Genomic DNA, 24,033 nt, shown 5'->3' on the forward strand with positions numbered 1-24,033 from the left:
CTCTTGAGGTGCTTGTGGATAGTTGATATTCCTCTTGAGTCAAAGCGAGGGACTAAGCTCTCATCTCGAGTTGATTTTGGGTCCACGGATCCCTTTCGTTTTGCTCCAGTGACCTCAGGATCCCTCTAGACTTGAGACAGTGATCTTGGGGTTTCTCTGGAGTGCCATCAAGGAAATCAAGGCTGCTTTCACGTTTGATGTGGAACACGGAATTGCTCTGCACGCAGTGCAGGGGAATCGGGCATTATCTCGCGGCGAATGGGAAGTCTCATGTTTTTTCTCGAGTTGCGGCCGGAACCTGGGGTATATTCTCGAGTTACGAGGGGGAGGGCCCTTCCAGACAAGTGTTTGTTCAGCGACGTCAGGACTTCTGCCTAGGTGCGAGGGACACCTCGGGATTCTCCTCGAGTATTGGCATGGCCTTTGGGACGCCTCTCCACGTGAGGCGGAAACCCAGGGTCCCTTTCCACGTGCCAAAGGGATCCTGGGACTCCTATCCATTTTCAAGAAGAGTCAGGCATCGTCTCCTTTGGAAGCATTGATCTCCGCGGACCTCTCGAGTTTTCAAAGGATATGAGGCCTCCGGTCGCGATGAATCGGAGAACTAGGACTTTCTCTGTGGTCTCCACTGGGGATTCAGACATCCCTTCATCTTGGGAGATGCAAGACGAGCCTGCATTCAATTCACTGCAGGGATATCCGGCCTTACTTCGAGTCAGAGCATCTCGGTGTCCATTCCACTTGAGGCCACAAACTCAGGGTCCTCTCACATACCTGTAGTTGAGAGAAGCCTCCTCTTGAGGTGCTTGTGGAAAGTTGGTATTCCTCTTGAGTCGAAGCCAGGGACTAAGCTCTCATCTCGAGTTGATTTGGGGTCCACGGATCCCTTTCTTGTATCTCCTGTGACCTGAGGATCCCTCTAGACTTGAGACAGTGATCTTGGGTTTTCTCTGGAGTGCCATCAAGGAAATCAAGGCTCCTTTCACGTTTGATGTGGAACACGGAATTGCTCTGCATGCAGTGCAGGGGAATCGGGCCTCATGTCGCGGCGAGGGGGAAGTCTCATGGTTTTTCTCGAGTTGCGGCGGGAACCTGGGGTATATTCTCGAGTTACGACGGGGAGGGCCCTTCCAGACACGTGTTTGTTCAGCGAAGTCAGGATTCCTGCCTAGATGCGAGGGATACCTTTGGATTCTCCTCTAGTCTTGGCATGGCAATTGGGACGCGTCTCCACGTGAGGCGGGTGACCAGGGTCCCTTTCCACGGGCCACAGGGATCCTGGGACTCCTATCCACTTTCAAGAGGAGTCAGGCATCGACTCCTTTGGAAGCATTGATCTCCGAGGACCTCTCGAGTTTTCGAAGGGTGTGAGGCCTCCGGTCGCGATGAGGCGGAGAATTAGGTCTTTCTCTATGGTCTCCACAGGGGATTCAGATATCCCTTCTTCTTGGGAGACGCAAGACGAGCCTGCATTCAATTCACTGCAGGGATATCCTGCCTTACTTCGAGTCAGAGCATCTCGGTGTCCATTCCACTTGAGGCCACAAACTCAGGGTCCCTCTCACATACTTGTAGCTGAGAGAAGCCTCCTCTTGAGGGGCTTGTGGAAAGTTCGTATTCCTCTTGAGTCGAAGCCATTGACTAAGCTCTCATCTCAAGTTGATTTGGGGTCCACGGAGCCCTTTCCTTTTGCTCCAGTGACCTCATGATCCCTCTAGACTTGAGACAGTGATCTTGGGTTTTCTCTGGAGTGCCATCAAGGAAATCAGGCTCCTTTCACGTTTGATGTGGAACACGGAATTGCTCTGCACGCAGTGCAGGGGAATCGGGCCTCATCTCGTGGCGAGGGGGAAGTCTCATGGTTTTTCTCGAGTTGCGGCCGGAACCTGGGGTATATTCTCGAGTTACGACGGGGAGGGCCCTTCCAGACGCGTGTTTGTTCAGTGACGTCAGGACTCCTGCCTAGGTGCGAGGGACACCTCGGGATTTTCCTCGAGTCTTGGCATGGCAGTTGGGACGCGTCTCCACAGGAGCCGGGAGACCCAGGGTCCCTTTCAACGTGCCACAGGGATCCTGGGACTCCTATCCATTTTCAAGAAGAGTCAGGCATCGTCTCCTTTGGAAGCATTGATCTCCGCAGACCTCTCGAGTTTTCAAAGGATGTGAGGCCTCCGGTCTTGAAGAGGCGGAGGACTAGGTCTTTCTCTGTGGTCTCCACAGGGGATTCAGACATCCCTTCGTCTTGGGAGACGAAAGACGAGCCTGCATTCAATTCACTGCAGGGATATCCGGCCTTACTTCGAGTCAGAGCATCTCGGTGTGCATTCCACTTGAGGCCACAAACTCAGGGGCCCTCTCACATACCTGTAGCTGAGAGAAGCCTCCTCTTGAGGTGCTTGTGGAAAGTTGGTATTCCTCTTAAGGCGAAGCCAGGGACTAAGCTCTCATCTCGAGTTTATTTGGGGTCCACGGAGCCCTTTCGTGTTGCTCCAGTGACCTCAGGATCCCTCTAGACTTGAAACAGTGATCTTGGGTTTTCTCTGGAGTGCCATCCAGGAAATCAAGGCTCCTTTCACGTTTGATGGGGAACACGGAATTGCTCTGCACGCAGTGCAGCGGATTCGGGCCTCATCTCGTGGCGAGGGGGAAGTCTCATGGTTTTTCTCGAGTTGCGGCCGGAACCTGGGGTATATTCTCGAGTTACGACGGGGAGGGCCCTTCCAGACGCGTGTTTGTTCAGTGACGTCAGGACTCCTGCCTAGGTGCGAGGGACACCTCGGGATTTTCCTCGAGTCTTGGCATGGCAGTTGGGACGCGTCTCCACAGGAGCCGGGAGACCCAGGGTCCCTTTCCACGTGCCACAGGGATCCTGGGACTCCTATCCATTTTCCAGAGGAGTCAGGCATCGCCTCCTCTGGAAGCATTGATCTCCGCGGACCTCTCGAGTTTTCAAAGGATGTGAGGCCTCCGGTCGCGATGAAGCGGAGGACTAGGTCTTTCTCTGTGGTCTCCACAGGGGATTCAGACATCCCTTCATCTTGGGAGATGCAAGACGAACCTGAATTCAGTTCACTGCAGGGATATCCAGCCTTAGTTCGAGTCAGAGCATCTCGGTGTCCATTCCACTTGAGGCCACAAACTCAGGGGCCCTCTCACATACCTGTAGCTGAGAGAAGCCTCCTCTTGAGGTGCTTGTGGAAATTTGGTATTCCTCTTGAGTCGAAGCCAGGGACTAAGCTCTCATCTCGAGTTGATTTGGGGTCCACGGAGCCCTTTCTTGTATCTCCAGTGACCTCAGGATCCCTCTAGACTTGAGACAGTGATCTTGGGTTTTCTCTGGAGTGCCATCAAGGAAATCAAGGCTCCTTTCACGTTTGATGTGGAACAAGGAATTGCTCTGCACGCAGTGCAGGGGAATTTGGCCTTATCTCGCGGCGAATGGGAAGTCTCAGGTTTTTCTCGAGTTGCGGCCGGAACCTGGGGAATATTCTCGAGTTACGACGGGGAGGGCCCTTCCAGACACGTGTTTGTTCAGCGACGTCAGGACTTCTGCCTAGGTGCGAGGGACACCTCGGGATTCTCCTCGAGTCTTGGCATGGCAATTGGGACGCATCTCCACGTGAGGCGGGAGACCCAGTATCCCTTTCCACGTGCCACAGGGATCCTGGGACTCCTATCCATTTTCAAGAGGAGTCAGGCATCGTCTCCTTTGGAAGCACTGATCTCCGCGGACCTCTCGAGTCTTCAAAGGATGTGAGGCATCCGGTCGCGAGGAGGCAGAGTATTAGGTCTTTCTCTGTGGTCTCCACAGGGGATTCAGACAACCCTTCGTCTTGGGTGATTCAAGACGAGCCTGCATTCAATTCACTGCAGGGATATCCGGCCTTACTTCGAGTCAGAGCATCTCGGTGTCCATTCCACTTGAGGCCACAAACTCAGGGTCCCTCTCACATACCTGTAGCTGAGAGAAGCCTCCTCTTGAGGTGCTTGTGGAAAGTTGGTATTACCCTTGAGTCGAAGCCAGGGACTAAGCTCTCATCTCGAGTTGATTTGGGGTCCACGGATCCCTTTCCTGTTGCTCCAGTGACCTCAGGATCCCTCTAGACTTGAGCCAGTGATCTTGGGTTTTCTCTGGAGTGCCATCAAGCAAATCAAGGCTCCTTTCACGATTGATGTGGAACACGGAATTGCTCTGCACGCAGTGCAGGGGATTCGGGCCTCATCTCTAGGCGAGGGGGAACTCTCATGGTTTTTCTCGAGTTGCGGCCGGAACCTGGGGTATATTCTCGAGTTACGACGGGGAGGGCCCTTCCAGACACGTGTTTTTTCAACGACGTCAGGACTCCTGCCTAGGTGCGAGGGACACCTCGGGATTCTCCTCGAGTCTTGGCATGGCAATTGGGACGAGTCTCCACGTGAGGCGGGAGACCCAGGGTCCCTTTCCACGTGCCACAGGGATCCTGGGACTCCTATCCATTTTCAAGAGGAGTCAGGCATCGCCTCCTTTGGAAGCATTGATCTCCACGGACCTCTCGAGTTTTCAAAGGATGTGAGGCCTCCGGTCGCGATGAAGCGGAGAACTAGGTCTTTCTCTGTGGTCTCCACAGGGGATTCAGACATCCCTTCGTCTTGGGAGATGCAAGCCGAACCTGAATTCAGTTCACTGCAGGGATATCCAGCCTTAGTTCGATGTCAGAGCATCTCGGTGTCCATTCCACTTGAGGCCACAAACTCTGGGGCCCTCTCACATACCTGTAGCTGAGAGAAGCCTCCTCTTGAGGTGCTTGTGGAAATTTGGTGTTACTCTTGAGTCGAAGCCAAGGACTAAGCTCTCATCTCGAGTTGATTTGGTGTCCACGGAGCCCTTTCGTGTTGCTCCAGTGACCTCAGGATCCCTCTAGACTTGAGACAGTGATCTTGGGTTTTCTCTGGAGTGCCATCAAGGAAATCAAGGCTCCTTTCATTTTTGATGTGGAACACGGAATTGCTCTGCACGCAGTGCAGGGGAATTGGGCCTCATGTCGCGGCGAGGGGGAAGTCTCATGGTTTTTCTCGAGTTGCGGCAGGAACCTGGGGTATATTCTCGAGTTACGACGGGGAGGGCCCTTCCAGACACGTGTTTGTTCAGCGACGTCAGGACTCCTGCCTAGGTGCGAGGGACACCTCGGGATTCTCCTCGAGTCTTGGCATGGCAATTGGGACGCGTCTCCACGTGAGGCGGGAGACCAAGGGCCCCTTTCCATGTACCACAGGGATCCTGGGACTCCTATCCATTTTCAAGAGGAGTCAGGCATCGTCTCCTTTGGAAGCATTGATCTCCGCGGACCTCTCGAGTTTTCAAAGGATGTGAGGCCTCCGTTCCCGTTGATGCGTAGGACTAGGTCTTTCTCTGTGGTCTCCACAGGGGATTCAGACAACCCTTCGTCTTGGGTGATTCAAGACGAGCCTGCATTCAATTCACTGCAGGGATATCCTGCCTTACTTCGAGTCAGAGCATCTCGGTGTCCATTTCACTTGAGGCCACAAACTCAGGGTCCATCTCACATACCTGTAGCTGAGAGAAGCCTCCTCTTGAGGTGCTTGTGGAAAGTTGATATTCCTCTTGATTCGAAGCCAGGGACTAAGCTCTCATCTCGAGTTGATTTGGGGTCCACGGAGCCCTTTCGTGTTGCTCCAGTGACCGCAGGATCCCTCTAGACTTGAGACAGTGATCTTGGGTTTTCTCTGGAGTGCCATCATGGAAATCAAGGCTCCTTTCACGTTTGATGTGGAACACCGAATTGCTCTGCACGCAGTGCAGGGGAATCGGGCATTATCTCGCGGCGAATGGGAAGTCTCATGGTTTTTCTCGAGTTGCGGCGGGAACCTGGGGTATATTCTCGAGTTACGACGGGGAGGGCCCTTCCAGACAAGTGTTTGTTCAGCGACGTCAGGACTTCTGCCTTGGTGCGAGGGACACCTCGGGATTCTCCTCGAGTATTGGCATGGCCTTTGGGACGCGTCTCCACGTGAGGCGGAAACCCAGGGTCCCTTTCCACGTGCCAAACGGATCCTGGGACTCCTATCCATTTTCAAGAAGAGTCAGGCATCGTCTCCTTTGGAAGCATTGATCTCCGCGCACCTCTCGAGTTTTCAAAGGATATGAGGCCTCTGGTCGCGATGAATCGGAGAACTAGGACTTTCTCTGTGGTCTCCACTGGGGATTCAGACATCCCTTCATCTTGGGAGATGCAAGACGAGCCTGCATTCAATTCACTGCAGGGATATCCGGCCTTACTTCGAGTCAGAGCATCTCGGTGTCCATTCCACTTGAGGCCACAAACTCTGGGTCCTCTCACATACCTGTAGTTGAGAGAAGCCTCCTCTTGAGGTGCTTGTGGAAAGTTGGTATTCCTCTTGAGTCGAAGCCAGGGACTAAGCTCTCATCTCGAGTTGATTTGGGGTCCACGGAGCCCTTTCTTGTATCTCCTGTGACCTGAGGATCCCTCTAGACTTGAGACAGTGATCTTGGGTTTTCTCTGGAGTGCCATCAAGGAAATCAAGGCTCCTTTCACGTTTGATGTGGAACACGGAATTGCTCTGCACGCAGTGCAGGTGAATCGGGCCTTATCTCGCGGCGAATGGGAAGTCTCATGGTTTTTCTCGAGTTGCGGCCGGAACCTGGGGTATATTCTCGAGTTACGATGGGGAGGGCCCTTCCAGACACGTGTTTGTTCAGCGACGTCAGGACTTCTGCCTAGGTGCGAGGGACACCTCGGGATTCTCCTCGAGTCTTGGCATGGCAATTGGGACGCGTCTCCACGTGAGGCGGGAGACCCAGGGTCCCTTTCCACGTGCCACAGGGATCCTGGGACTCCTATCCACTTTCAAGAGGAGTCAGGCATTGTCTCCTTTGGAAGCATTGATCTCCTCGGACCTCTCGAGTTTTCAAAGATGTGAGGCCTCCGTTGGCGTTGAGGCGGAGGACTAGGTCTTTCTCTGTGGTCTCCACAGGGGATTCAGACATCCCTTCGTCTTGGGAGATGCAAGACGAGCCTGCATTCAATTCACTGCAGGGATATCCGGCCTTACTTCGAGTCAGAGCATCTCGGTGTCCATTCCACTTGAGGCCACAAACTCAGGGTCCCTCTCACATACCTGTAGCTGAGAGAAGCCTCCTCTTGAGGTGCTTGTGGAAAGTTGGTATTCCCCTTGAGTCGAAGCCAGGGACTAAGCTCTCATCTCGAGTTGATTTGGGGTCCACGGATCCGTTTCGTGTTGCTCCAGTGACCTCAGGATCCCTCTAGACTTGAGCCAGTGATCTTGGGTTTTCTCTGGAGTGCCATCAAGGAAATCAAGGCTCCTTTCACGATTGATGTGGAACACGGAATTGCTCTGCACGCAGTGCAGGGGATTCGGGCCTCATCTCTCGGCGAGGGGGAACTCTCATGGTTTTTCTCGAGTTGCGGCCGGAACCTGGGGTATATTCTCGAGTTACGACGGGGAGGGCCCTTCCAGACACGTGTTTTTTCAACGACGTCAGGACTCCTGCCTAGGTGCGAGGGACACCTCGGGATTCTCCTCGAGTCTTGGCATGGCAATTGGGACGAGTCTCCACGTGAGGCGGGAGACCCAGGGTCCCTTTCCACGTGCCACAGGGATCCTGGGACTCCTATCCATTTTCAAGAGGAGTCAGGCGTCGCCTCCTTTGGAAGCATTGATCTCCACGGACCTCTTGAGTTTTCAAAGGATGTGAGGCCTCCGGTCGCGATGAAGCGGAGGACTAGGTCTTTCTCTGTGGTCTCCACAGGGGATTCAGACATCCCTTCGTCTTGGGAGATGCAAGCCGAACCTGAATTCAGTTCACTGCAGGGATATCCAGCCTTAGTTCGAGTCAGAGCATCTCGGTGTCCATTCCACTTGAGGCCACAAACTCTGGGGCCCTCTCACATACCTGTAGCTGAGAGAAGCCTCCTCTTGAGGTGCTTGTGGAAATTTGGTGTTACTCTTGAGTCGAAGCCAAGGACTAAGCTCTCATCTCGAGTTGACTTGGGGTCCACGGAGCCATTTCGTGTTGCTCCAGTGACCTCAGGATCCCTCTAGACTTGAGACAGTGATCTTGGGTTTTCTCTGGAGTGCCATCAAGGAAATAAAGACTCCTTTCACGTTTGATGTGGAACACGGAATTTCTCTGCACGCATTGCAGGGGAATCGGGCCTCATCTCGCGGCGAGGGGAAAGTCTCATGGTTTTTCTCGAGTTGCGGCCGGAACCTGGGGTATATTCTCGAGTTACGACGGGGAGGGCCCTTCCAGACACGTGTTTGTTCAGCGAAGTCAAGACTCCTGCCTAGGTGCGAGGGATACCTCGGGATTCTCCTCTAGTCTTGGCATGGCAATTGGGACGCGTCTCCACGTGAGGCGGGAGACCCAGGGTCCCTTTCCACGTGCCACAGGGATCCTGGGACTCCTATCCACTTTCAAGAGGAGTCAGGCATCGACTCCTTTGGAAGCATTGATCTCCGTGGACCTCTCGAGTTTTCAAAGGGTGTGAGGCCTCCGGTCGCGATGAGGCGGAGAATTAGGTCTTTCTCTATGTTCTCCACAGGGGATTCAGATATCCCTTCCTCTTGGGAGATGCAAGACGAGCCTGCATTCAGTTCACTGCAGGGATATCCTGCCTTACTTCGAGTCAGAGCATCTCGGTTTCCTTTCCACTTGAGGCCACAATTTCAGGGTCCCTCTAACATACTTGTAGCTGAAGGAAGCCTCCTCTTGAGGGGCTTGTGGAAAGTTCGTATTCCTCTTGAGTCGAAGCCAGGGACTAAGCTCTCATCTCAAGTTGATTTGGGGTCCACGGAGCCCTTTCCTTTTGCTCCAGTGACCTCATGATCCCTCTAGACTTGAGACATTGATCTTGGGTTTTCTCTGGAGTGCCATCAAGGAAATCAAGGCTCCTTTCACGTTTGATGTGGAACTAGGAATTGCTCTGCATGCAGTGCAGGGGAATTGGGCCTTATCTCGCGGCGAATGGGAAGTCTCATGGTTTTTCTCGAGTTGCGGCCGGAACCTGGGGTATATTCTCGAGTTACGACGGGGAGGGCCCTTCCAGACACGTGCTTGTTCAGCGAGGTCAGGACTCCTGCCTAGGTGCGAGGGACAACTCGGGATTCTCCTCAAGTCTTGGCATGGCAATTGGAACGCGTCTCCACGTGAGGCGGGAGACCCAGGGTCCCTTTCCACGTGCCACAGGGATCCTGGGACTCCTATCCATTTTCAAGAGGAGTCAGGCATCGTCGCCTTTGGAAGCATTGATCTCCGCGGAACTCTCGAGTTTTGAAAGGACGTGAGGCCTCCGGTCGCGATGAGGCGGAGAACTAGGTCTTTCTCTGTGGTCTCCACAGGGGATTCAGACATCCCTTCGTCTTGGGAGATGCAAGACGAGCCTGCATTCAATTCACTGCAGGGATATCCGGCCTTACTTCGAGTCAGAGCATCTCTGTGTCCATTGCACTTGAGGCCACAAACTCAGGGTCCCTCTCACATACCTGTAGCTGAGAGAAGCCTCCTCTTGAGGTGCTTGTGGAAAGTTGGTATTCCTCTTGAGTCGAAGCCAGGGACTAAGCTCTCATCTCGAGTTGATTTGGGGTCCACTGAGCCCTTTCGTGTTGCTAAAGTGACCTCAGGATCCTTCTAGACTTGAGACAGTGATCTTGAGTTTTCTCTGGAGTGCCATCAAGGAAATCAAGGCTCCTTTCACGTTTGATGTGGAACACGGAATTGCTCTGCACGCAGTGCAGGGGAATCGGGCCTCATTTCGCGGCGAGGGGGAAGTCTCATGGTTTTTCTCGAGTTGCGGCCGGAACCTGGGGTATATTCTCGAGTTACGACGGGGAGGGCCCTTCCAGACACGTGTTTGTTCAGCGACGTCAGGACTCCTGCCTAGGTGCGAGGGACACCTCGGGATTCTCCTCGAGTATTGGCATGGCAATTGGGACGCGCATCCACGTGACGCGGGAGACGCAGGGTCCCTTTCCACGTGCCACAGGGATCCTGGGACTCCTATCCATTTTCAAGAGGAGTCAGGCATCGTCGCCTTTGGAAGCATTGATCTCCGCGGACCTCTCGAGTTTTCAAAGGATGTGAGGCCTCCGATCGCGATGGGGCGGAAAATTAGGTCTATCTCTGTGGTCTCCACAGGGGATTCAGACATCCCTTCGTCTTGGGAGATGCAAGACGAGCCTGCATTCAATTCACTGCAGGAATATTCGGCCTTACTTCGAGTCAGAGCATCTCGGTGTCCATTCCACTTGAGGCCACAAACTCAGGGTCCCTCTCACATACCTGTAGCTGAGAGAAGCCTCCTCTTGAGGTGCTTGTGGAAAGTTGGTATTCCTCTTGAGTCGAAGCCAGCGACTAAGCTCTCATCTCGAGTTGATTTGGGGTCCACGGAGAACTTTCGTGTTGCTCCAGTGACCTCAGGATCCCTCTAGACTTGCGACAGTGATCTTGGGTTTTCTCTGGAGTGCCATCAAGGAAATCAAGGCTCCTTTCACGTTTGATGTGGAACTCGGAATTGCTCTGCACGCAGTGCAGGGGAATCGGGCCTCATCTCGCGGCGAGGGGGAAGTCTCATGGTTTTTCTCGAGTTGCGGCCGGAACCTGGGGTATATTCTCGAGTTACGACGGGGAGGGCCCTTCCAGACACGTGTTTGTTCAGCGACGTCAGGACTCCTGCCTAGGTGTGAGGGACACCTCGGGATTCTCCTCGAGTCTTGGCATGGCATTTGGGACGCGTCTCCACATGAGGCGGGAGAACCAGCGTCCCTTTCCACGTGCCACAGGGATCCTGGGACTCCTATCCATTTTCAAGAGGAGTCAGGCATCTTCTCCTTTGGAAGCATTGATCTCCGCGGAACTCTCGAGTTTTCAAAGGATGTGAGGCCTCCGCTCGCGATTAGGCGGAGGACTAGGTCTTTCTCTGTGGTCTCCACAGGGGATTCAGACATCCCTTCGTCTTGGGAGATGCAAGACAAGCCTGCATTCAATTCACTGCAGGGATATCCGGCCTTACTTCTAGTCAGAGCATCTCGGTGTCCATTCCACTTGAGGCCACAAACTCAGGGTCCCTCTCACATACCTGTAGCTGAGACAAGCCTCCTCTTGATGTGCTTGTGGAAAGTTGGTATTCCTCTTGAGTCGAAGCCAGGGACTAAGCTCTCATCTCGAGTTGATTTGGGGTCCACGGAGCCCTTGCGTGTTGTTCCAGTGACCTCAGGATCCCTCTAGACTTGAGACAGTGATCTTGGGTTTTCTCTGGAGTGCCATCAAGGATATCAAGGCTCCTTTCACGTTTGATGTGGAACACGGAATTGCTCTGCACGCAGTGCAGGGGAATCGGGCCTCATCTCGCGGCGAGGGGGAATTCTCATGGTTTTTCTCGAGTTGCGGCCGGAACCTGGGGTATATTCTCGAGTTACGACGGGGAGGGCCGTTCCAGACACGTGTTTGTTCAGCGACGTCAGGACTCCTGCCTAGGTGCGAGGGACATCTCGGGATTCTCCTCGAGTCTTGGCATGGCAATAGGGATGCGTCTCCACGTGAGGCGGGAGACTCAGGGTCCCTTTTCACGTGCCACAGGGATCCTGGGACTCCTATGCATTTTCAAAAGGAATCAGGCATCGTCTCCTTTGGAAGCATTGATCTCTGCAGACCTCTCGAGTTTTCAAAGGATGTGAGGACTCCGGTCACGATGAGGCTGAGAACTAGGTCTTTCTCTGTGGTCTCCACTGGGGATTCAGACATCCCTTCGTCTTGGGAGATGCAAGACGAGCCTGCATTCAATTCACTGCAGGGATATCCGGCCTTACTTCGAGTCAGAGCATCTCGGTTTCCATTCCACTTGAGGCCACAAACTTAGGGTCCCTCTCACAAACCTGTAGTTGAGACAAGCCTCCTCTTGAGGTGCTTGTGGAAAGTTGGTATTCCTCTTGAGTCGAAGTCAGGGACTAAGCTCTCATCTCGAGTTGATTTGGGGTCCACGGAGCCCTTTCGTGTTGCTCCAGTGACCTCAGGATCCCTCTAGACTTGAGACAGTGAACCTGGGTTTTCTCTGGAGTGACATCAAGGAAATCAAGTCTCCTTTCACGTTTGATGTGGAACACGGAATTGCTCTGCATGCACTGCAGGCGAATCGGGGCTCAACTCGCGGCGAGGGGGAATTCTCATGGTTTTTCTCGAGTTGCGGCTGGAACCTGGGGTATATTCTCGAGTTACAACGGGGAGGGCCCTTCCAGACACGTGTTTGTTCAGCGACGTCAGGACTCCTTCCTAGGTGCGAGGAACATCTCGGGATTCTCCTCGAGTCTTGGCATGGCAATTGGTACGCGTCTCCACGTGAGGCGGGAGACCCAGGGTCCCTTTCCATGTGCCACAGGGATCCTGGGACTCCTATCCATTTTCAAGAGGAGTCAGGCATCGTCTCCTTTGGAAGCATTGATCTCCGCGGACCTCTCGAATTTTCAAAAGATGTGAGGCCTCCGGTCGCGATGAGGCGGAAAATTAGGTCTATCTCTGTAGTCTCCACAGGGGATTCAGACATCCCTTCGTCTTGGGAGATGCAAGACGAGCCTGCATTCAATTTCTGCAGGGATATCCGGCCTAACTTCGAGTCAGAGCATCTCGGTGTCCATTCCACTTGAGGCCAAAAACTCAGGGTCCCTCTCAGATACCTGTAGCTGAGAGAAGCCTCCTCTTGAGGTGCTTGTGGAAAGTTGGTATTCCTCTTGATTCGAAGCAAGGGACTATGCTCTCATCTCGAGTTGATTTGGGGTCCACGGAGCCCTTTCGTGTTGCTCCAGTGACCTCAGGATCCCTCTAGACTTGAGACAGTGATCTTGGGTTTTCTCTGGAGTGCCATCAAGGAAATCAAGGCTCCGTTCACGTTTGATGTGGAACGCGGAATTGCTCTGCACGCAGTGCAGGGGAATCGGGCCTCATCTCGCGGCGAGGGGGAAGTCTCATGGTTTTTTTCGAGTTGCGGCCGGAACCAGGGGTATATTCTCGAGTTACGACGGGGAGGGCCCTTCCAGACACGTGTTTGTTCAGCGACGTCAGGACTCCTGCCTAGGTGCGAGGGACCCCTCGGGATTCTCCTTGAGTCTTGGCATGGCAATTTGGAGGCGTCTCCACGTGAGGCGGGAGACCCAGGGTCCCTTTCCACGTGCCACAGGGATCCTGGGACTCCTATCCATTTTCAAGAGGAGTCAGGCATCGTCTCCTTCGGAAGTATTGATCTCAGCGGACCTCTCGCGTTTTCAAAGGATATGAGGCTTCCGGTCGCGAGGAAGCGGAGGACGAGGTTTTTCTCTGTGGTCTCCACAGGGGATTCAGACAACCCTTCGTCTTGGGAGATGCAAGACGAGCCTGCATGCAATTCACTGCAGCGATATCCGGCCTTACTTCGAGTCAGAGCATCTCGGTGTCCATTCCACTTGAGGCCACAAACTCAGGGTCCCTCTCAGATACCTGTAGCTGAGAGAAGCCTCCTCTTGAGGTGCTTGTGGAAAGTTGGTATTCCTCTTGAGTCGAAGCCAGGGACTAAGCTCTCATCTCGAGTTGATTTGGGGTCCACGGAGAACTTTCGTGTTGTTCCAGTGACCTCAGGATCCCTCTAGACTTGAGACAGTGATCTTGGGTTTTCTCTGGAGTGCCATCAAGGAAATCAAGGCTCCTTTCACGTTTGATGTGGAACTCGGAATTGCTCTACACGCTGTGCAGGGGAATCGGGCCTCATCTCGTGGCGAGGGGGAAGTCTCATGGTTTTTCTCGAGTTGCGGCCGGAACCTGGGGTATATTCTCGAGTTACGACGGGGAGGGCCCTTCCAGACACGTGTTTGTTCAGCGACGTCAGGACTCCTGCCTAGGTGCGAGGGACACCTCGGGATTCTCCTCGAGTCTTGGCATGGCAATTGGGACGCGTCTCCACGTGAGGCGGGAGACCCAGGGTCCCTTTCCACGTGCCACAGGGATCCTGGGACTCCTATCCATTTTCAAGAGGAGTCAGGCATCGTCTCCTTCGGAAGTATTGATCTCCGCGGACCTCTCGAGTTTTCCAAGGATGTGAGGCCTCCAGTCGCAATGAGACGGAGGACTAGGACTTTCTCTGTTGTCTCCACAGGGGATTCAGACAACCCTTCGTCTTGGGAGATGCAAGACCAGCCTGCATTCAATTCACTGCAGGAATATCCGGCCTTACTTCGAGTCAGAGCATCTCGGTGCCCATTCCACTTGAGGCCACAAACTCAGGGTCCCTCTCACATACCTGTAGCTGAGAGAAGCCTCCTCTTGAGGTGCTTGTGGAAAGTTGGTATTCCTCTTGAGTCGAAGCCAGGGACTAAGCTCTCATCTCGAGTGGATTTGGGGTCCACAGAGCCCTTTCGTTTTGCTCCAGTGACCTCAGGATCCCTCTAGACTTGAGACAGTGATCTTGGGTTTTCTCTGGAGTGCCATCAAGGAAATCAAGGCTCCTTTCACGTTTGATGTGGAACACGGAATTGCTCTGCACGCAGTGCAGGGGAATCGGGCCTCATCTCGCGGCGAGGGGGAATTCTCATGGTTTTTCTCGAGTTGCGGCCGGAATCTTGGGTATATTCTCGAGTTACGACGGCGAGGGCCATTCCAGACACGTGTTTGTTCAGCGACGTCAGGACTCCTGCCTAGGTGCGAGGGACATCTCGGGATTCTCCTCGAGTCTTGGCATGGCAATTGGGATGCATCTCCACGTGAGGCGGGAGACTCAGGGTCCCTTTCCACGTGCCACAGGGATCCTGGGACTCCTATGCATTTTCAAGAGGAGTCAGGCATCGTCTCCTTTGGAAGCATTGATCTCTGCAGACCTCTCGAGTTTTCAAAGGATGTGAGGACTCCGGTCACGATGAGGGGGAGGACTAGGTCTTTCTCTGTGGTCTCCACAGGGGATTCAGACATCCCTTCGTCTTGGGAGATGCAAGACGAGCCTGCATTCAATTCACTGCAGGGATATCCGGCCTTACTTCGAGTCAGAGCATCTCGGGTTCCATTCCACTTGAGGCCACAAACTTAGGGTCCCTCTCACAAACCTGTAGTTGAGAGAAGCCTCCTCTTAAGGTGCTTGTGGAAAGTTGGAATTCCTGTTGAGTCGAAGCCAGGGACTAAGCTCTCATCTCGAGTTGATTTGGGGTCCACGGAGCCCTTTCGTGTTGCTCCAGTGACCTAAGGATCCCTCTAGACTTGAGACAGTGAACCTGGGTTTTCTCTGGAGTGCCATCAAGGAAATCAAGGCTCCTTTCACGTTTGATGTGGAACGCGGAATTGCTCTGCTCGCAGTGCAGGGGAATCGGGCCTCATCTCGCGGCGAGGGGGAAGTCTCATGGTTTTTTTCGAGTTTCGGCCGGAACCAGGGGTATATTCTCGAGTTACGACGGGGAGGGCCCTTCCAGACACGTGTTTGTTCAGCGACGTCAGGACTCCTGCCTAGGTGCGAGGGACACCTCGGGATTCTCCTCGAGTCTTGGCATGGCAATGGGGACGCGTCTCCACATGAGGCGGGAGACCCAAGGTCCCTTTCCACGTGCCACAGGGATCCTGGGACTCCTATCCATTTTCAAGAGGAGTCAGGCATCGTCTCCTTGGGAAGCATTGATCTCCGCGGACCTCTCAAATTTTCAAAGGATGTTAGGCCTCCGGTCGCGATGAGGCGGAGGACTAGGTCTTTCTCTGTGGTCTCCACTGGGGATTCAGACATCCCTTCGTCTTGGGAGATGCAAAACGAGCCTGCATTCAATTCACTGCAGGGATATCCGGCCTTACTTCGAGTCAGAGCATCTCTTTGTCCATTCCACTTGAGGCCACAAACTCAGGGTCCCTCTCACATACCTGTAGCTGAGAGAAGCCTCCTCTTGAGGAGCTTGTGGAAAGTTGGTATACCTCTTGACTCGAAGCCAGGGACTAAGCTCTCATCTCGAGTTGATTTGGCGTCCACGGAGCCCTTCCATGTTGCTACAGTGACCTCAGGATCCCTCTAGACTTGAGACAGTGATCTTGGGTTTTCTCTGGAGTGCCATCAAGGAAATCAAGGCTGCTTTCACGTTTGATGTGGAACACGGAATTGCTCTGCACGCAGTGCAGGGGAATCGGGCCTCATCTCGCGGCGAGGGGGAAGTCTCATGGTTTTTCTCGAGTTGCGGCCGGAACCTGAGGTATATTCTCGAGTTACGACGGGGATGGCCCTTCCAGACACGTGTTTGTTGAGCGACGTCAGGACTCCTGCCTAGGTGCGAGGGACACCTCGGGATTCTCCTCGAGTCTTGGCATGGCAATTGGGACGCGTCTCCACGTGAGGCGGGAGACCCAGGGTCCCTTTCCACGTGCCACAGGGATCCTGGCACTCCTATCCATTTTCAAGAGGAGTCAGGCATCGTCTCCTTTGGAAGCATTGATCTCCGCGGACCTCTCGAGTTTTCAAAGGATGTGAGGCCTCCGGTCTCGTTGAGGCGGAGGACTAGGTCTTTCTCTGTGGTCTCCACAGGGGATTCAGACATCCCTTCGTCTTGGGAGATGCAGGACGAGCCTGCATTAAATTCACTGCAGGGATATCCGGCCTTACTTCGAGTCAGAGCATCTCGGTGTCCATTCCACTTGAGGCCACAAACTCAGGGTCCCTCTCACATACCTGTAGCTGAGAGAAGCCTCCTCTTGAGGTGCTTGTGGAAAGTTGGTATTACTCTTGAGTCGAAGCCAGGGACTAAGCTCTCATCTCGAGTTGATTTGGGGTCCACGGAGCCCTTTCGTGTTGCACCAGTGACCTCAGGATCCCTCTAGACATGAGACAGTGATCTTGGGTTTTCTCTGGAGTGCCATCAAGGAAATCAAGGCTCCTTTCACGTTTGATGTGGAACACAGAATTGCTCTGCACGCAGTGCAGGGGAATCGGGCCTCATCTCGCGGCGAGGGGGAAGTCTCATTGTTTTTCTCGAGTTGCGGCCGGAACCTGTGGTATATTTTCGAGTTACGACGGGGAGGGCCCTTCCAGACACGTGTTTGTTCAGCGACGTCAGGACTCCTGCCTAGGTGCGAGGGACAACTCGGGATTCTCCACGAGTCTCGGCATGGCAATTGGGACGCGTCTCCACTTGAGGCGGGAGACCCAGTGTCCCTTTCAACGTGCCACAGGGATCCTGGGACTCCTATCCATTTTCAAGAGGAGTCAGGCATCGTCTCCTTTTTAAGCATTGATCTCCGTGGACCTCTCGAGTTTTCAAAGGATGTGAGGCCTCCGTTCGCGTTGAGGCGGAGGACTAGGTCTTTCTCTGTGGTCTCCACAGGGGATTCAGACATCCCTTCGTCTTGGGAGATGCAAGACGAGCCTGCATTCAATTCACTGCAGGGATGTTCGGCGTTACCTCGAGCCAGAGCATCTCGGTGTCCATTCCACTTGAGGCCACAAACTCAGGGTCCCTCTCACATACCTGTAGCTGAGAGAAGCCTTCTCTTGAGTGGCTTGTGGAAAGTTGGTATTCCCCTTGAGTCGAAGCCAGGGACTAAGCTCTCATCTCGAATTGATTTGGGGTCCACGGAGCCGTTTCTTGTTGCTCCAGTGACCTCAGGATCCCTCTAGACTTGAGACAGTGATCTTGGGTTTTCTCTGGAGTGCCATCAAGGAAATCAAGGCTCCTTTCACGTTTGATGGGGAACACGGAATTGCTCTGCACGCAGTGCAGGGGAATTGGGCCTCATCTCACGGCGAGGGGGAAGTCTCATGGTTTCTCTCGAGTTCCGGCCGGAACCTGGGGTATATTCTCGAGTTACGACGGGGAGGGCCCTTCCAGACACGTGTTTGTTCAGCGACGTCAGGACTCCTGCCTAGGTGCGAGGGACACCTCGGGAATCTCCTCGAGTCTTGGCATGGCAATTGGTATGCGTCTCCATGTGAGGCGGGAGACCCAGGGTCCCTTTCCACGTGCCACAGGGATCCTGGGACTCCTATCCATTTTCAAGAGGAGTCAGGCATCGTCTCCTTTGGAAGCATTGATCTCCGCGGACCTCTCGAATTTTCAAAGGATGTGAGGCCTCCGGTAGCGATGAGACGGAGAACTAGGTCTATCTCTGTGGTCTCCTCAGGGGATTCAGACATCCCTTCGTCTTGGGAGATGCAAGACGAGCCTGCATTCAATTCACTGCAGGGATATCCGGCCTTACTTCGAGTCAGAGCATCTCGGTGTCCATTCCACTTGAGGCCACAAACTCAGGGTCCCTCTCACATACCTGTAGCTGAGAGAAGCCTCCTCTTGAGGTGCTTGTGGAAAGTTGGTATTCCTCTTGAGTGGAAGCCAGGGACTAAGCTCTCATCTCGAGTTGATTTGGGGTCCACGGAGCCCTTTCGTGTTGCTCCAGTGACCTCAGGATCCCTCTAGACTTTAGACAGTGATCTTGGGTTTTCTCTGGAGTGCAATCAAGGAAATCAAGGCTCCTTTCACGTTTGATGTGGAACACGGAATTGCTCTGCACGCAATGCATGGGAATCGGGCCTCATCTCGCGGCGAGGGGGAAGTCTCATGGTTTTTCTCGAGTTGCGGCGGGAACCTGGGGTATATTCTCGAGTTACGACGGGGAGGGCCCTTCCAGACACGTGTTTGTTCACCGACGTCAGGACTCCTGCCTAGGTGCGAGGGAAAACTCGGGATTCTCCACGAGTCTTGGCATGGCAATTGGGACGCGTCTCCACGTGAGGCGGGAGACCCAGTGTCCCTTTCCACGTGCCACAGTGATCCTGGGACTCCTATCCATTTTCAAGAGGAATCAGGCATCGTCTCCTTTTTAAGCATTGATCTCCGTGCACCTCTCGAGTTTTCAAAGAATGGGAGGCCTCCGTTCGCGTTGAGGCGGAGGACTAGGTCTTTCTCTGTGGTCTCCACAGGGGATTCATACATCCCTTCGTCTTGGGAGATGCAAGACGAGCCTGCATTCAATTCACTGCAGGGATATCCGGCCTGACTTCGAGTCAGAGCATCTCGGTGTCCATTCCACTTGAGGCCACAAACTCAGGGTCCCTCTCACATACCTGTAGCTGAGAGAAGCCTCCTCTTGAGGTGCTTGTGGAAAGTTGGTATACCTCTTGACTCGAAGCCAGGGACTAAGCTCTCATCTCGAGTTGATTTGGGGTCCAAGGAGCCCTTTCGTGTTGCTCCAGTGACCTCAGGATCCCTCTAGACTTGAGACAGTGATCTTGGGTTTTCTCTGGAGTGCCATCAAGGAAATCAAGGCTCCTTTCACGTTTGATGTGGAACACGGAATTGCTCTGCACGCAGTGCAGGGGAATCGGGCCTCATCTCGCGGCGAGGGGGAAGTCTCATGGTTTTTCTCGAGTTGCGGCAGGAACCTGAGGTATATTCTCGAGTTACGACGGGGAGGGCCCTTCCAGACACGTGTTTGTTCAGCGACGTCAGGACTCCTGCCTAGGTGCGAGGGACACCTCGGGATTCTCCTCGAGTCTTGGCATGGCAATTGGGAAGCGTCTCCACGTGAGGCGGGAGACCCAGGGTCCCTTTCAACGTGCCACTGGGATCCTGGCACTCCTATCCATTTTCAAGAGGAGTCAGGCATCGTCTCCTTTGGAAGCATTGATCTCCGCACACCTCTCGAGTTTTCAAAGGATGTGAGGCCTCCGGTCGCGTTGAGGCGGAGGACTAGGTCTTTCTCTGTGGTCTCCACAGGGGATTCAGACATCCCTTCGTCTATGGAGATGCAGGACAAGCCTGCATTCAATTCACTGCAGGGATATCCGGCCTTACTTCGAGTCAGAGCATCTCGGTGTCTATTCCACTTGAGGCCACAAACTCAGGGTCCCTCTCACATACCTGTAGCTGAGAGAAGCCTCCTCTTGAGGTGCTTGTGGAAAGTTGGTATTCCTCTTGAGTCGAAGCCAGGGACTAAGTTCTCATCTCGAGTTGATTTGGGGTACACGGAGCCCTTTTGTGTTGCTCCAGTGACCTCAGGATCCCTCTAGACTTGAGACAGTGATCTTGGGTTTTCTCTGGAGTGCCATCAAGGAAATCAAGGCGCCTTTCACGTTTGATGTGGAACACGGAATTGCTCTGCACGCAGTGCAGGAGAATCCGTCCTCATCTCGCAGCGAGGGGGAAGTCTCATGGTTTTTCTCGAGTTGCGGCCGGAACCTGGGGTATATTCTCGAGTTACGACGGGGAGGGCCCTTCCAGACACGTGTTTGTTCAGCGACGTCAGGACTCCTGCCTAGGTGTGAGGGACACCTCGGGATTCTCCTCGAGTCTTGGCATGGCATTTGGGACGCGTCTCCACATGAGGCGGGAGAACCAGCGTCCCTTTCCACGTGCCACAGGGATCCTGGGACTCCTATCCATTTTCAAGAGGAGTCAGGCATCTTCTCCTTTGGAAGCATTGATCTCCGCGGAACTCTCGAGTTTTCAAAGGATGTGAGGCCTCCGCTCGCGATTAGGCGGAGGACTAGGTCTTTCTCTGTGGTCTCCACAGGGGATTCAGACATCCCTTCGTCTTGGGAGATGCAAGACAAGCCTGCATTCAATTCACTGCAGGGATATCCGGCCTTACTTCTAGTCAGAGCATCTCGGTGTCCATTCCACTTGAGGCCACAAACTCAGGGTCCCTCTCACATACCTGTAGCTGAGACAAGCCTCCTCTTGATGTGCTTGTGGAAAGTTGGTATTCCTCTTGAGTCGAAGCCAGGGACTAAGCTCTCATCTCGAGTTGATTTGGGGTCCACGGAGCCCTTGCGTGTTGTTCCAGTGACCTCAGGATCCCTCTAGACTTGAGACAGTGATCTTGGGTTTTCTCTGGAGTGCCATCAAGGATATCAAGGCTCCTTTCACGTTTGATGTGGAACACGGAATTGCTCTGCACGCAGTGCAGGGGAATCGGGCCTCATCTCGCGGCGAGGGGGAATTCTCATGGTTTTTCTCGAGTTGCGGCCGGAACCTGGGGTATATTCTCGAGTTATGACGGGGAGAGCCCTTCCAGACACGTGTTTGTTCAGCGACGTCAGGACTCCTGCCTAGGTGCGAGGGACATCTCGGGATTCTCCTCGAGTCTTGGCATGGCAATTGGGATGCGTCTCCACGTGAGGCGGGAGACTCAGGGTCCCTTTTCACGTGCCACAGGGATCCTGGGACTCCTATGCATTTTCAAGAGGAATCAGGCATCGTCTCCTTTGGAAGCATTGATCTCTGCAGACCTCTCGAGTTTTCAAAGGATGTGAGGACTCCGGTCACGATGAGGCTGAGAACTAGGTCTTTCTCTGTGGTCTCCACTGGGGATTCAGACATCCCTTCGTCTTGGGAGATGCAAGACGAGCCTGCATTCAATTCACTGCAGGGATATCCGGCCTTACTTCGAGTCAGAGCATCTCGGTTTCCATTCCACTTGAGGCCACAAACTTAGGGTCCCTCTCACAAACCTGTAGTTGAGAGAAGCCTCCTCTTGAGGTGCTTGTGGAAAGTTGGTATTCCTCTTGAGTCGAAGTCAGGGACTAAGCTCTCATCTCGAGTTGATTTGGGGTCCACGGAGCCCTTTCGTGTTGCTCCAGTGACCTCAGGATCCCTCTAGACTTGAGACAGTGAACCTGGGTTTTCTCTGGAGTGACATCAAGGAAATCAAGGCTCCTTTCACGTTTGATGTGGAACACGGAATTGCTCTGCATGCACTGCAGGCGAATCGGGGCTCAACTCGCGGCGAGGGGTAATTCTCATGGTTTTTCTCGAGTTGCGGCTGGAACCTGGGGTATATTCTCGAGTTACAACGGGGAGGGCCCTTCCAGACACGTGTTTGTTCAGCGACGTCAGGACTCCTTCCTAGGTGCGAGGAACATCTCGGGATTCTCCTCGAGTCTTGGCATGGCAATTGGTACGCGTCTCCACGTGAGGCGGGAGACCCAGGGTCCCTTTCCATGTGCCACAGGGATCCTGGGACTCCTATCCATTTTCAAGAGGAGTCAGGCATCGTCTCCTTCGGAAGTATTGATCTCCGCGGACCTCTCGAGTTTTCCAAGGATGTGAGGCCTCCAGTCGCAATGAGACGGAGGACTAGGACTTTCTCTGTTGTCTCCACAGGGGATTCAGACAACCCTTCGTCTTGGGAGATGCAAGACCAGCCTGCATTCAATTCACTGCAGGAATATCCGGCCTTACTTCGAGTCAGAGCATCTCGGTGCCCATTCCACTTGAGGCCACAAACTCAGGGTCCCTCTCACATACCTGTAGCTGAGAGAAGCCTCCTCTTGAGGTGCTTGTGGAAAGTTGGTATTCCTCTTGAGTCGAAGCCAGGGACTAAGCTCTCATCTCGAGTGGATTTGGGGTCCACAGAGCCCTTTCGTTTTGCTCCAGTGACCTCAGGATCCCTCTAGACTTGAGACAGTGATCTTGGGTTTTCTCTGGAGTGCCATCAAGGAAATCAAGGCTCCTTTCACGTTTGATGTGGAACACGGAATTGCTCTGCACGCAGTGCAGGGGAATCGGGCCTCATCTCGCGGCAAGGGGGAATTCTCATAGTTTTTCTCGAGTTGCGGCCGGAACCTGGGGTATATTCTCGAGTTACGAAGGCGAGGGCCCTTCCAGACACGTGTTTGTTCAGCGACGTCAGGAATCCTGCCTAGGTGCGAGGGACATCTCGGGATTCTCCTCGAGTCTTGGCATGGCAATTGGGATGCGTCTCCACGTGAGGCGGGAGACCCAGGGTCCCTTTCCACGTGCCACAGTGATCCTGGGACTCCTATGCATTTTCAAGAGGAGTCAGGCATCGTCTCCTTTGGAAGCATTGATCTCTGCAGACCTCTCGAGTTTTCAAAGGATGTGAGGACTCCGGTCACGATGAGGGGGAGGACTAGGTCTTTCTCTGTGGTCTCCACAGGGGATTCAGACATCCCTTCGTCTTGGGAGATGCAAGACGAGCCTGCATTCAATTCACTGCAGGGATATCCGGCCTTACTTCGTGTCAGAGCATCTCGGTTTCCATTCCACTTGAGGCCACAAACTTAGGGTCCCTCTCACAAACCTGTAGTTGAAAGAAGCCTCCTCTTGAGGTGCTTGTGGAAAGTTGGTATTCCTCTTGAGTCGAAGCCAGGTACTAAGCTCTCATCTCGAGTTGATTTGGGGTCCACGGAGCCCTTTCGTGTTGCTCCAGTGACCTCAGGATCCCTCTAGACTTGAGACAGTGAACCTGGGTTTTTTCTGGAGTGCCATCAAGGAAATCAAGGCTCCTTTCACGTTTGATGTGGACCTCGGAATTGCTCTGCATGCAGTGCAGGGGAATCTGGCCTCATTTCGCGGCGAGGGGGAAGTCTCATGGTTTTTCTCGAGTTGCGGCCGGAACCTGGGTTATATTCTCGAGTTACGACGGGGAGGGCCCTTCCAGACACGTGTTTGTTCAGCGACGTCAGGACTCCTGCCTAGGTGCGAGGGACACCTCGGGATTCTCCTCGAGTATTGGCATGGCAATTGGGACGCGCATCCACGTGATGCGGGAGACCCAGGGTCCCTTTCCACTTGCCACAGGGATCCTGGGACTCCTATCCATTTTCAAGAGGAGTCAGGCATCGTCTCCTTTGGAAGCATTGATCTCTGCAGACCTCTCGAGTTTTCAAAGGATGTGAGGCCTCCGGTCACGATGAGGCGGAGGACTAGGTTTTTCTCTGTGGTCTCCACAGGGGATTCAGACATCCCTTCGTCTTGGGAGATGCAAGACGAGCCTGCATTCAATTCACTGCAGGGATATCCGGCCTTACTTCGAGTCAGAGCATCTCGGTGTCCATTCCACTTGAGGCCACAAACTTAGGGTCCCTCTCACAAACCTGTAGTTGAGAGAAGCCTCCTCTTGAGGTGCTTGTGGAAATTTGGTATTCCTCTTGAGTCGAAGCCAGGGACTAAGCTCTCATCTCGAGTTGATTTTGGGTCCACGGAGCACTTTCGTGTTGCTCCAGTGACCTCAGGATCCCTCTAGACTTGAGACAGTGATCTTGGGATTTCTCTGGA

This window comes from Dama dama, unplaced genomic scaffold (assembly GCF_033118175.1).
Source record: "Dama dama isolate Ldn47 unplaced genomic scaffold, ASM3311817v1 ptg000182l, whole genome shotgun sequence".
Lineage (NCBI taxonomy): Eukaryota > Metazoa > Chordata > Mammalia > Artiodactyla > Cervidae > Dama > Dama dama.